The following is a 14694-nucleotide window of genomic DNA, read 5'->3' as shown; positions in this document are numbered from 1 at the left end:
CTATTGCAACTATATGTGGAACATGGAGAGAGGGGGGAAAAAGTATTTGAACCCCCTGGTGACTTTGTACATTTGCCCACTAACAAAGAAATTATTGGTCAAAAAGCTATACATTGATTTGCATTTTAATGAGTGAAATAAGAATTTAACCCCTTTGCAAAACATGACTTGGTGGCAATCACAGAGGTCAGATGTTGTAGTTGGCCACCAGGTTTGCACACATCTCCGGAGGGATTTTGTCCCACTCCTCCTTGCAGATCCTCTCCAAGTCAGGGTAAGTTCACCTTTTACAGAAAAATCGGTAAGGTGAACTTATGCAGGACCCCCTCCTCACCCCCCCAAGTCCTGCTGACCTAGAGGGTGGTGATATCCCGGTATGAGCCCTGGTATAGTCACGTCACTGATGCGGGGGTTACAAATCCCTACCCCCCCCCCCCCCTGCAGATTAATCCCCAAAACACGTTTAGGAGCATTCTAACTGGTCACATGGGCGGCACCGACCAATTGGAATTCTCCTTTTACGTACCACCTGAATCGGAACCTGCGTAGCCCAACCTGTCAGCGGGGGGAGAACAGAGAAAGCCTCGGACCGGTGACGTGGCTATACAAAGGCTCATAGCGGGATATTGCCGCGCTCCAGGTCAGCGGGACTGGGGGGTGGTCCTATGTAAGTTCACCTTACAGATTTTTCTGTAAAGGTGGACCAATTTTATCATAGATTATCTATTTGTCCCTTAAGAGGCTCCTTTTTCACTCTTCCATAAGGCCAGATTTGTGGAGTGCACAACTAATAGTTGTCCTGTGGACAGATTCTCCCACCTGAGCTGTGGATCTTTGCAGCTCCTCCAGAGTTATCATGGGCCTCTTGGCTGCTTCTCTGATTAATGCTCTCCTTGCCCGGACGGTCAGTTTAGGTGGACGGCCGTGTCTTGGTAGGTTTGCAGTTGTGCCTCTTTTTTTTCCATTTTCGGATGATGGATGGAACAGAGCTCCATGAGATGTTCAAAGCTTGGGATATTTTTTTTATAACCTAACACAGCTTTAAACTTCTCCACAACTTTATCCCTGTCCTGTCTGGTGGGTAACTTGGCCTTTTATGATGCTGTTTGTTCACTAAGGTTCTAGAACAAACCTGAGGGCGTCACAGAACAGCTATATTTATGAGATTAAATTGCACACAGGTGGGCTCTATTTATTAGGTGACTTCTGAAGGCAATTGGTTCCACTAGATTTTAGTTGGGAGTATCGGAGTAAAGGGGCTGAATACAAATTCACGCCACACTTTTCACATTTGTAAAAAAAAAAAAAAATCACGATTATGTGCCACTTTGTGTTGGTCTCGTACATAAAATCCCAATAAAATACATTTGTTGTTGGTTGTAACATGACAAAATGTGGAAAGTTTCAAGGGGTATGAATACTTTTTTTGCGAGTAATCGCATCAACTGTTGTCACCCTCCCACCAAGCTGCTTGGCGATGGTCTTGTAGCCAATTACAGCCTTGTGTAGGTCTACAATCTTGTCCCTGACATTCTTGGACAGCTCTTTGGTCTTGGCCCTGGTGGAGAGCTTGGAATCTGATTGCTTCTGTGGACAGGTGTCTTTTGTTACCTGTATTAGGCTGGGTTCACACTACGGTTTTCCCGTCCGTCAGCCGCATACGATTTATATGGAAAACCGTATGCGGCTGAAACGGACGGGAACGTATGGAACCGCACACATGTGCGTTTTCCATTAACATTAATGTTAAAGGAAAACGTATGCGTTTGCCATACTGTTTTAAAAACGACCGCAAAACCGTGGTTGAACACGGTTTTGCGGACGTTTAAAAAACGTTTTGCCAGCAAATCGTACGCACCCGGATGCATCTGAGTGCATACGATTTGCAATGCATTCTCTATCTATACGTTTTCCCGTCCGGGCCCGTACGTTTTCAATACTGAAATCGTATGCGGCTGACGGACGGGAAAACCGTAGTGTGAACCCAGCCTAAATCTGAGATTAGGAGCACTCCCTTTAACCACTTTAGCCCTGGACCATTTTGCTGGCCAAAGACCAGAGTACATTTTGCAACATGGCTCCCAAACAAAATTGGTGTCCTTTTTTTTTTTCACACAAATAGAGCTTTCTTTTGGTGATATTTGATGCCTTGTGCTATAAACGAAAATAGAGCGACAATTTTGAAAAAAATGTTTTTTACTTTTTGCTATAATAAATATCCCCTAAAAAATATATATAAAAAAAACTAATTTTTTCCAGTTTAGGCCGATACGTATTCTACATACCGATACTAGGATTGGGACCGATACTTGTACTGTCAGCGGTGATCAGTGCATGGGGAAGTTACAAGCACCGATCACCGCTGTATAGATTTAAAACTAATTTCTCCGCTTCTCTCCCCCCTCCCCCAGCTTTCAGCTGCTTTAAAATCAGCAGTGATCGTGCTTGCAACTCCCCCACACACGATTACCGCTGACTGTCCCGTATCCTCCAGTCCCCCTTAGTTTTGCTGCAGTCTCCCTCCCTCCATGTCCCCCGCCGTGTTTCTCTCTCCCTCCGTGTCCCCCCCCCCCCCCGTGTTTCTCTCTCCCTCCGTGCTCCTCCACCCCCTGGAACTGTCAGGATGGAGAGCGGGGTAGGAGCCGGTAAGTCCGGCTCCTAACTGCTTTGAATGGACAGAGTCAGTGAACACTGACTCTGTCTATTCACATAACTGAAACATTGTAAACTGTGATTACAATGTTTCAGTTTATGAATGAAGAGAAGCGGCTGTCTTCACTCCATTCATTTTCAGTACAGCTGATGCTGCTGAGAAAGGGACTGGGGAACATGTGTCCCTAGTCCCTTTCTCTGTCTCAAAGGGGAGATGTCAAAGGTCTGTTACGACCCCTGATATCTCGCCAAAGCACCCCAACAGGGCTGAAAAAAAGAATAAAAAAAATTATTGTAGAAAATAATAAAATAAAAGAAAAAAACACACTGACATGGTCCACCCCCTCCTCTTAAAAAAAAGAAAGCATTGTAAATAAAAAAAAATGTAAAAAAAAAAAAATTGTTAGAGATAAAAGGAAAAAACTACTGACACATGTGCCGCTGTCACGTGAGATTATCGGGACAACCCTAGTTAAAATAAACCTAGCAATAAAATTAGACTGACCATTTTTTTTTTTATCAGTGGCCAAACATACAAAATCAGCAGGGGATCAAATACTTTTTTCCCCTAACGATGGTACACATAATTTAGAACAGTCAGAAGATGAATGTGGATCTAGCTGGCCACCTTAGTTTTTATAGTTTTGCTTCCACTAGCATTGAGTTTATAGAAATTTAAGTTTGGTCATTAGCTATGTGCTGCCATTCTGATGTAGCCAACATGAACCATGTTCAGTGAGGCCAAAGAAATGGCGCTCTAGGTGAATGACGGACTCTCACATGTTGTGAACTGACACCCAGGGTGCTGCAAAGATCGTTTGTGAGATTCACGAATGTGCAAAACCTGGGATTTTGCTACACGCCTTGGTACAAGGTAACTCGTTTTGCACTAAAGTCGGCGCTTACTCAAAGGTTTGACTTTAGTGCGAAATATGTTACCTTTTTATGTTGCTGTCATACCTGTGATGTGATTTTAATGCTTCAATAAAGATACCAAGGAGTGCAGCAATATTCTGGATTTTGCATGTTACTGATAGCTAACATGAAATTGAGATCTTGCTCATGTGAGAAGATTATATAATGTTTAATTTAGTGTTGGGGAAAAGATGTAATTTGGTTTTATTGAAACGGAGCAGCTGATTTTAATTTCAGATATGCAGGTAGAAGGTCCTACTGAAAGCTCTTGCTCAACATGACAACCGGGCAGCAGAGTGATCGGCATTGGCAGGCTTCATACCTGTAAGGGATTTACATAATATCAAAAGTTCAGTGATGGAAAGTGGGTGGGGAGGATGAAGTTCTTCTTGAGCTGTTTCTTTACTATCTATTGAATGGGGTGATGGTTTACAACAGTGGTCTCAAAACTACAGCCCGGGGGCCAGATATGGCCCTTTGCTTGCATTTATGTGGCCCTTGGGGGCATTATTCCTCCCACCTATACAAGGTACTATTCCTCCTACTGATACCAATGATGGGGCACTGTTCCTCACCCTGACACCAATAAAGGGGCACCATTTCTTCCCATGGTACCAACCATGGAGCACTATTGCTTCCACTAATGCCAATGATGGGGCATTTTTACTCCCTGGACTAATGTTTTAAGTGAGGCTGAGGCCGCGTACACACGGTCGAACATGTCCGCTGAAACTGGTCCGCGGACCAGTCTCCGCGGACATGTCCGACCGTGTGTACGGCCTAGCGGACAGGTTTCCAGCAGACAAAAGTTTCTTAGCAAGCTAAGAAACTTGTCCGCTGGAAACATGTCCGTCGGACATGTCTGATGGTTAGTACACCTAATCGGACATGTCCGCTGGTTATGACGTGTAACCAGCGTCTCCAAATCCTGCGCATGCGTCGAATTGATTCGACGCATGCGTGGAAGCATTGCATTTCCCTGTTTGAGAACGTCGGTGTCTTCTACGTCACCGCGTTCTCTGTCCGGGGATTTTGATCTGATGGTGTGTACACACATCAGACCAAAAGCTCCCAGGAGACATGTCCGATGAAAAGGGTCCGCGGACCGTTTTCATCGGACATGTCTCCTCGTGTGTACGGGGCCTCAGAGTCATGCAACTCGGATGTTGGGTGGCAGCTATGGGAATCTGAAAATGTAATTTTTATTAAAAAGGGTAAAGTTGGGTTTTAAATCTTAGTGTGTGTGTGTATTGGTTGGTTTCCTTCTCTCTCAAGCCAAATCCCTCCCGCTCTGTCTTCAGCACCGGGTGCAGGTGGTATATTGAGCTGTCCATGCTCCAACACATTACATGTAGAGATAGAAGCCTGCCTCCTATGAGTAAGGCCTGTTGGGTGAAACGCATCAACAGGGAGTTCCCTACAGTGCTGGTCAGCTTAATAAACTGGAATTTGTGATGTCATCAGAATGCGGCAGTTTGCTTTTTTTCTTTCCTATCAAATTCTTTGTTGTCATCGGTGAAGTAAAAGGCCACGTACACCTTATTAAAGTTTTACTAAAGGCAATTTAAAAAAATAAACCTTTTATACTCCCCTGTTCTGTACTAGTAAGGCACAGAGCACCCCGGAACAACCTCCTCTGGAATCCCACACTGGTGATCTTGGTTGCTGATCTTCTCCGTGTGCCCCCATATCAAAATCTCTTGCTAAGGGGGCATGCAGGTGTGCTCACTCCCAAGCTGATAGCCAATGACTCCCATGCTGTCCAAGTCCCTGGTGTAAAGAGGAGGAGCTGGAGAGATCCAGCTGTGTGCATTGCTGGATCGATTGAGGACTTGGGTAAGTATTTAGGTAGGTCGGGGGAGGAAGGCAAGCTCTAACATGTTATCTTTATGCAGGGAATGCATTAAAGCAGAGCTCCAGGCTCCTTCAGAAAAAAATAAGTCAGCAGCTACAAAAACTGTAGCTGCTGATGTTTTAATATGTGGATTATTACTTACCTGTCCACGAATCCAGCGGTGTCTTTACAATCTGAGTTCAAGTGTTGCTGCCGCCACCGCCATCTTGGCTAAGGGGAATTGGCAAGCCTTCCCTACTGCGCTTGCGCAAAACACGCTGCGATTTGTGTATGGTCCAGCAGTGGGGTATGAGGAGGGGGGCCGAACTTCCGGCTGAGTTTGCCGCTGCAAAGTCATCTGGATGTGGGAGTGGGTACCTGTCAAAACCAGGTACCCGCTCTCCTCCCAAAGGTGCCAGATGTGGCAGCGGGGGGGGCAAAGAGGCGGAGCTTTCCTTTTGGGTGAAGCTCAGCTTTAATAAATGTGTTGGCTTTAGAACCACTTTACAATCTTTCCCTTGCCAGCCATGACATCAAAACTTTATAAAACATGCTCAGAGAATCCAGTTATAGGCATGGGAGGTTCTATACAATAAGTCCTTACATTTACAGAGCTCCTGTAATTTCAGATCCATCATGGCAGCACCTGTTAGCGGGCATCCATTCACCTGCTGACGCCACGTCCCCCACCTTGTGATACTGCTGCATCACCAGCCATCCCATTAAAGTGAATGGGACTGTCGGTGAGTCAACAGCGGGTCAGAGGAGGAGCCCGCTGTGGGATGCCGGTTGCTCTTTAAAAATTATTCCTTAAATCAAGGCTTTTTACTAGGGTTGCACCGATACTAGTATTGGTGCCGATACCAAGCATTTCCCCGAGTACTTGTACTCAAGCAAATGCTCCGATGCTTGATCCGATACCTCGCAGTCAGGAGTGATCGGTGGGGGGAATTACAAGCACTGAACCCACTAGATTTTAATAAAGCAGCTGACAGACACTTTTCCTCCTCTCCCTCCTGCGGCTTTCAGCTGCTTTTATTGAAATCTATTCAGGGGGATCAGCGCTTGTAACCCCACCGCCGTACTGATCCACCCTGATTGTCCCCATATGCTCCTCCTGTTCCCCTCCGTGCTCCTTTTCCCCCTTTTGTCCTTAATCTGTCAGGATGGAGAGCGAAAGAAGGAGCTGGTAAATCTGTCATTTACCGACTCCTTCCTTCTCCAAATGAACAGACAGTGATCACTGATTCTGTCCATTCATAACTGAGCATCATAAACTGTGTTTACAATACTTCAGTTTATGAATGTAGAGGAGCATCTGTCTCCTGTCCATTCATTTCCAGTGCAGCTGAGGCTGCAGAGAAAGAGACTGTCCCTTTCTCTGTCTCAAAAGGGAGATGTCAGGGACATCTCGCCAAAGCCCCCCCAACAGGACTGATAATAAATAAATATTTAAAGGGTTACCACACCCCAAGATGTACTTTCTAGCAGAACAGCTGCAGCAACTTACAGGATGGGCTCTTCGTGACTCGGATGATCCAATGGTTCAATTGATGACTTGCACCAATCTTATTTTAATGGCTGGCTCTCATCTGGAGATGGGCCTACCGGGTTTTCCTACGTCTTCTCCGACAGTATTGTTGCTTCACAAAGACTGGAAGGCAGCTTAAGGGGGCTTTGACTATAGCTGGACCGTTGGAATTTACCCCCTGCCCCCCCCCCCCCAACTATTCGGAACTATCTAAACTGCGTTTTTTTTTTTTTTGCCTTTGGGCACGACAAGGGATATGTTTTTTTCAACATCTATATAGTGGTAGTGTGCTTAAATCCCTTTGACCTTTGAGTCAAGAGTTCTCCTTAACACGGAAACAATTCTATCGATACCTTCAACTAGAGATCGGACGATATTTGGCGTTTTTTTTTTTAATTAATCGGCATCGGCCGATTTGTGCTTTAAAAAAGCCGATTTAAACTTCAGCACCGCGACTTGCAAAAAGCTTCTGTAATAGAAGTCAATGCAAGTTGCCTGAAGCTTCCCGTAGAAGACCTTCTCTCTCTCCTGGGCAGCCTGCCAAGTTTTTAGAAAAGATATACAATGTTGCTACTTATCAATGAACTGAAGTGTAGGAGAGTTCTCAGTTTAACCATTTAAAGGCTAAATCTTTTTTGACACTTGTTGCTTACAAGTAAAAATCCTGTATTTTCTGCTAGAAAATTACTTGGAACCCCCAAACATTATATATTTTTTTTTTTTTTAGCAGAGACCCTAGGAAATAAAATAGCGATTGCTGCAATATTTAATGTTACACAGTATTTGCGCAGCGGTCTTTCAAACACATTTTTTTGGGAAAAAATATACTTTAACAAATAAAAAAATAATAACTAAACAGTAACGTTAGCCCATATTTTTTTTTTTCGTCAAAGTTTATTACCTGTTTTTGTGTAATAAAAATATATAACTTTTGGCCGAAAAAAAAAAAAATATGGGCTAACTTTACTGTTTAGCCGAAAAGCGCCTGAAAAATCGGCATCATAAATCGGCTATCGGCTGCCGCGATTTCAAAATATCGGCATCGGCCAGAGAAAAACCCATATCGGTCGACCTCTACCTTCAACTCAGGCGCGCGTTACAATTCCAATCACAGACTGTAAGTTTATCTGTTCATAAATCTATTTCTTCAGGAGATCTTGCGGGCGAATAACCTAAAGGGGGGGGGGGGGTTATTTTACGGGCTTATTCAACACTAGTTTCCTCAATACAGAATACTGCTTCTCTTAAGTGTAGAATTCAGTGGGCCTCTGACATGGGGACTATAGATGGAGATCGGTGGCATATGGCCTTAGTCAATCCCAGTGATGTCGGTCCCATAAGCTGTCCCAATTATTCATATTGCATAGGTCCTATTGCACTCCCGTTCAACTATATCAGGGATATGCAATTGGCGGACCTCCAGCTGTTGCAAAACTACAAGTCCCATCATGCCTCTGCCTCTGGGTGTCATGCTTGTGGCTGTCAGAGACTTGCTATGCCTCATGGGACTTGTAGTTCTGCAACAGCTGGAGGTCCGCTAATTGCATATCCCTGAACTATATGAATGGGGAAGAAGAGATTTACCCCCAGTGCCCAAAGTGTGCGATCCATAGGGGAGACTTTAGACATAGTATTTGGCGATGCCCGAAGCTTACTAGATATTGGACTGAAATGTATCCAAAAGGTATGTACATTATGGTAACCAGATTGTTATATCTGGCTAGGAAACTCATAGCACGCTTCTGGTTGGCGACAGCTGTGCCTACTAGGGCCAAATAAATTACATATGTTAAATCTCTTCTCCTTAGGGAACAATTGGCATATCGACATCGCAATGAGATTAAAAAGTTTAACCTTATATGGCAAAGCTGGTTGGATGACCCAAGCCTTGCTTCTCCATCATTGCGTAAGGGATTATAGGCTCATCCATACCGTCAGCACCACCACATGCATTAGGAGTTTTATGTATTATTGTTTATTAATACTGTTTTTGAGGTATTAATAATATATACACAATTTTATTATATTATAGTCAATACTTTTTTTTAGTATCTCCTTTGGGGATTCTATTAGGGGGGCAGCAGCTTATTCCTATTATTATCCTAAGCGCAGGATTATATTTATATTTTTTTAAGGGGTTAAATGTGTACTGCTTTTACTAACTTGTCTCTGTTTCTTATCTCTGCTTTGAAGGGATAAGAAACAGAGAGATTATTCCCTCTGTACAGAGTCCTATGTTGATTGTCAACACAGGGCTCTGGGCTGTGATTGGACACAAGCGATCAGCAGGTCCCAGCCATGAATAATTGGCTGGGACTTTCTGACAGACGCCCGTTGTGTACAATCACAGCAGGTGTCGGCACGTGGGGGCATGCACTCGCCCTAAAACCAGAAGCAGGCAGCAACGTATCGGTGCACTGCTTTGCCTACACGGGCCGCCAGTACATTGCAGGCGGCAGTCTGAAAGTGGTTGTACTCGTTCACACCGAAGTGTTTCTGCTCAACAAGCAAAATCTCATTTGTAATTGTGCCGGTCGTTGGGAGCGACTGTAAACACGCAATGCATGCAGTTTATTGCCTTTTTATGTCCCAAAAACTCCTCTACAAATGCTTCTCTTTGCTCAGCTCAGGAAATGCCTACATAAAACACCATAAAACTGTTTTTAAATGTTGGAAAAGAAGCTTCAACATCACCAGGAATGCACTTTGCTTAGTGAATACAGACTTAGAATACTGCAGTCCACACAGATCCGAAGAAATGGGAATAAAGAAGCTGAAGTTGTGGCTCTGCCAAACCTGTGCTGTGATGCCAACAATATGAAGTGAGCCAAGTCTCCAGACAGCAGTACATGAGCTTGCTCAGGTGCCATCTACTCCCCAGGTGTGAAACACAGAACATGGAAATGCTGTAGGGATGTTTCAGATAAACACCAGAGATCAGGAGATGTATACTGTACTTCTTTCTAACCCGCTCTACATATAAGGCTGCTGTTATTTAAGCATTTTTTTTTTCTGATGCATTTTTACATCTGAACTCCTTTTTTTTGAAGTGATACTTAACATTTTTGAGCCGGGTAACCCAAGCATTGTGGCTGTAGGAGCCTTTTTTTTTCTTTTTTAAATATCAGGACCCAATTAAAAAGAATTTGAGGTGAAAAAGCTTGATTTTTACTTTACCTGCATTCTCAGAGATCTGTGTCTCTAGCATGCCAGTTGTAAGCTCATATTTTGTTAGTTGAAAAGATGTGTAAAGTGATCTTGGCAACCACTGGGGCAATGCAGAACTGTGGGCAGGGGACACATAAGTGACTGGACTTGAAGATGCAGATCTCTGGATCTGCAGCACAGTGGTAGGCGTCCTTTAGTTCATTACATCTTGACTAGAGATCTTGCCTGGTTGGACAATAATAACCAGTGTGCAGTGTACTAATCCAAAGTGGTATGCAGAGCTTTGTGCATGATGTAGACTGGTGCAACTTGATCACCATCTGTACATAGGAGAAACTAGTTTGTGGGGCTATGAAGGAATAGAAGGGGACTCCCTGCCTGTGCTGACTTCAAGAAAAACAGAACCATACCCCTCTGTTATGAATAAGAGGAGAGGCTCAGAATCCTGTCCTGGTTTCTTTTACTTATCTTAAAACAATGTTTCAAGTTGTTGTCACCTTAAGAGCCGGTTCACACTCCCACAGCACGACTTCAGGGGCGACCGGCAATACGACTTCTGTATAGAAGTCAATGCAGGTCGCCCCGAGCCGCCCCCGAAGTCGTGCAGGAACCTCTTTCTAAGTCGGAGCGACTTGCGTCGCTTCTATTAGAACGGTTCCATTGCATTGAATGGGACGCCTGACGAGTCGCCCCAGTGTGAACCGGCTCTTAGGAAGTAAGCTACTGGCAAGATCACCAGGTGAAAATAAACAAATAAAGCTTGAAAGAAGAAGACAAATGCAACCACCTTTTATCTAAGGACTGGTAACCTGCAAGAAATGGTGGTCCACAGACAGGGCTTAATCAATTGCTGGTCACCCACAGAAAATTTACATCATTATTTTGTCACTTAATACCAGGTTTATGGCAGCACCTAGCTGCCATAACCTTGATGTCATTATTTTCTGTGGGTGATTCGGCATCAGATAAAAGTGATCCCAGTGGCAGCTTCACCACAGGATCACTTTTAGAGACTTCTGGAGAGGTGCCCCCCTCCCGCTGCTTCCCGGTCCTTTCCGAGCTTACTGGAGTTGACGGTAAGCCCAGAACCTGATGCGGCTGATGGCTAGACAGCAAGATAGCCCACACTCGGCTCCATGCCCTTTTGAGGACTGGAGCAACCTCCGACGTCACTTCCTGTTTTTGGGCTTAAAGAGAGATGATTTTTTTTACGTCAAAGTGTAAAAAAAAAAAAAAAATATATATATATATATATATATATATATATATATATATATATATATATATATATATATATATATATATATATATATATATATTATTATATAATATATATTTGGGCTTTTAGGCCTCATGCACACTGGACGTTTTTACAGCAGCTGTTTTTGGCTTCAATAAAAAAAGTTCTGCAGTCAATAAACTCCCCATCATGTTATCCTCTGTGTCCATGCGCACACACAGGCTGTTATCAGCGGTTTTTGGCTAGGCCGTTTTGCGGGTCAACCCACAGTTGATCTAGAGCAAGGGTGTCAAACTCAATTTCATTGTGGGCCACATCAGCATTATGATTGCCCTCAAAAGGGCCGGTTGTATCTGTAATATTAGATGATCCCCTCCCCTTACATTAGATTTCAAGAGCCACCCCACCATCAGAAGTTGAGTCCCCCACTCTCCCTTACATTATAGTGTACCCCCTTACCTTAAGCTGCTGCTGGGAAGAAGCTGGATGCATTGCTTAAAAGCAGAAAGTAAGGGTCTTGAGGAGGGCGAGGGCCACAAGAAATGGCCTGATTCGGCCCGCGGGCCTTGTGTTTGACACCTATGATCTAGAGCAGTGGTTCTCAACCTTTCTAGTGCCGTGACCCCTTAATAAAATTTCCCAAGTTGTGGGGACCCCCTACAGTAAAATTTTCGTAGTGTGGGTTATCAGCACGCAAGGCAAGTAAGCCCCTAACCCACATACTTTTAGCGCTCCCTGAGTCCCTTCCACATGTACAGTATTAAAAACCCTTATGGTACATTTTAGGATGTACTACTACTCTCTTTGTTCTCTTTTCTTTCCCTTTTATGGCTCTCTAGCCTAATTTCTTGTGTCCCCCATCCCTCTCTCTAGCCCACTTTCTTGTTCTTTTTCTTATTCTTTTTCTTCCTCCCCTTATTTCCTCTCCCTTCCACGTATTCTTATTTTTTCCCCCCTTCTCTTATCTTTCTGGGGGAGTGGGGAGAATGGGAAACGGATAGTGTTACTCACTGTGTCTCCGGCTTCACAGTGTCTCCAGCCCTGTGGCGTCTCGCAGCAGGGACACCTATGCTGAAATCAGGAGATAGGGTCTCCTCCAGCCCCTCCCACTTCACATTCCTCACAAGTCAGCTGACCTCTAATCTTCGTCCCCCAGCTATGCTGTGACCTGAATGGGCTTCTGCGGGGAGGCTGAGTGGGCAGCTGGGCGACCGCAAAAAGGCTGGGAGAGTGGTGCGGGCTTCAGGAACAGCCAAGGATTCAGTGACCCCTGGCAAATTGTCATTCGACCCCCAGGTTGAGAACCACTGATCTAGAGGAAGGCAAAAAACCTCAGCAAAGCATGATCCAATTTGCTACAGCAGGTGAAAGAATTTCTTCCTGATCCCCCGAGAGGCAATCTGATTTTCCCCGGATCAACTTTACCTATAAATGTTAGTACCCAGTTATATTATGTACATTTAGGAAAGAAACTAGTCCTTTTTTAACCATTTAAGACTCGGACCATTATGCAGGTTAAGGACCTGACCCCTTTTTGCGATTTGGCACTGCGTCGCTTTAACTGACAATTGCGCAGTCGTTTGACGTGGCTCCCAACCAAAATTGGCGTCCTTTTTTTCCCACAAATAGAGCTTTCTTTTGGTGGTATTTGATAACCTCTGTGGTTTTTATTTTTTTGCGCTATAAACAAAAATTGAGCGACACTTTTGAAAAAAAATGCAATATTTTTTACTTTTTGCTATAATAAATATCCCCAAAAAAGATATAAAAAAACATTTTCTTTAACCTCAGTTTAGGACGTTACGTATTCTTCTACATATTTTTGGTAAAAAAATCGCAATAAGCATTTATCGATTTGGTTTGCGCAAAATTTATAGCGTTTACAAAATAGGGGATAGTTTTATGGCATTTTTATTAATAATATATTTTTTTTTTTTACTACGAATGGCGGAAATCAGCGTGTTTTTTTTTTTTTTTTATTTATTTTTTTTGTGACTGCAACATTATGGCGGACACATCGGACAATTTTGACACATTTTTGGGACCATTGAAAATGACAATACAGTGAAGGAGTTAACCACTAGGGGGCGCTGTAAGGGTTAAGTGTGACCTTGTGTGTTTCTAACTGTAGGGGGGCGGGGCTGGACGTGTGACGTCAGTGATCGTCGTTCGTTATATCAGGGAACAGACGATCACTGACATTGCCACAGTGAAGAACGGGGAAGGTGTGTTTACACTCACCTCTCCCCGTTCTTCAGCTCCTGTGACCGATCGCGGGCCACCGGCGGCGATCGGGTGTCGGCGCTTCGGACCGGGTCGCGTGCGCGACCCACGGCTTGGCTCTTAAAGGGACCGTATATATACGTCCCTGTGCCCAGCCGTGCCATTCTGCCAATGTATATCTTCGTGCGGCGGTCCTTAAGTGGTTAAAGCAATCTACTGAGCTGGCCAGAACCACATCCGGAGGAAGTCTATTGCACGTTTTCACAGTTCTTAAATTCAACATCAAAACAGTGTCAGAGTTCTAAATTTCACGATACAAGCTCAATTAGTAGTGGTAAAAATAAGTTTATGTTTGTGTCTATGTTTGGATCTCTCTTAAGAGAGCATTTCACAGGCAGTGAGGCGACATTGTTTTGCCTTCTGATTGAACCCCTTGGACCCCGCACAAGTAACCCTATTCACTTGAATGGGTCACGTTCAGCAGGCATTACGGGGGTAGAATTCCTGCCACAACTGCAAAGTAAAGCATCGTACCTCTGCAGCTAATGGGGTAGGGAGTTGAAGGGTGGTAAAACCGCTGCTCAACCGTGATGTTTTACATCACCCCATATTTTGAAAACATTTAATCAAAACACAGGAAAGACAGCCAATCCTGGGAGAGCTGGAGGGGGATGTGAATTGTGCACTTTACAGAAGCTGTGCATGTCTGCAAGCTAGTGCACGAAATTTGTAAATAAACTGTCACTCAAGCAAGGACTTTGGTCTTTATCTGGAAGTCTGTTTTATTTCACTGAACAATAAAAAGTGGATTGCTCAGAGCTGGATTAACTCTGTGTGGCAAGACTGGGCAAAGATGATAGGAAATCTTATTCTCTACATTGTGACATCAAAAAAAAAAAAAAAACTTTTTTTGGGGTTTACATCCACTTTTAAATGCCACATTTTTACAAATAATGGAATTCCCTGCATTAAAGTAAAAAATAAGTCTTCTCCAATCACTTTACCTGACACCACTCCGGATCCAGCTTTGTCCCACTGCTCTGCGCTCTTCCTGCATTCATGGGCTTTACCAACAGAAGACTGCTGTCAGTCAAATCCTGTGAGGAGGGAGTCGGGGGCGGGGTCAAGCAG

General features: G+C 44.1%; 1 protein-coding gene across 1 annotated transcript in view; it reads left to right on the top strand.

Moving 5' to 3' along the window:
• LOC120924472 (zinc finger matrin-type protein 1-like) overlaps window positions 1-14694 on the top strand; it is a 79042-nt gene that overhangs the window by 28929 nt on the left and 35419 nt on the right. The gene's annotated exons all lie outside the window — the stretch shown is intronic.

Source organism: Rana temporaria, chromosome 1 (genome assembly GCF_905171775.1).
Source record: "Rana temporaria chromosome 1, aRanTem1.1, whole genome shotgun sequence".
Taxonomy (NCBI): domain Eukaryota; kingdom Metazoa; phylum Chordata; class Amphibia; order Anura; family Ranidae; genus Rana; species Rana temporaria.
Note: the sequence above shows the minus strand (reverse complement) of the source record. Positions and strands in the feature narration are given on the sequence as shown.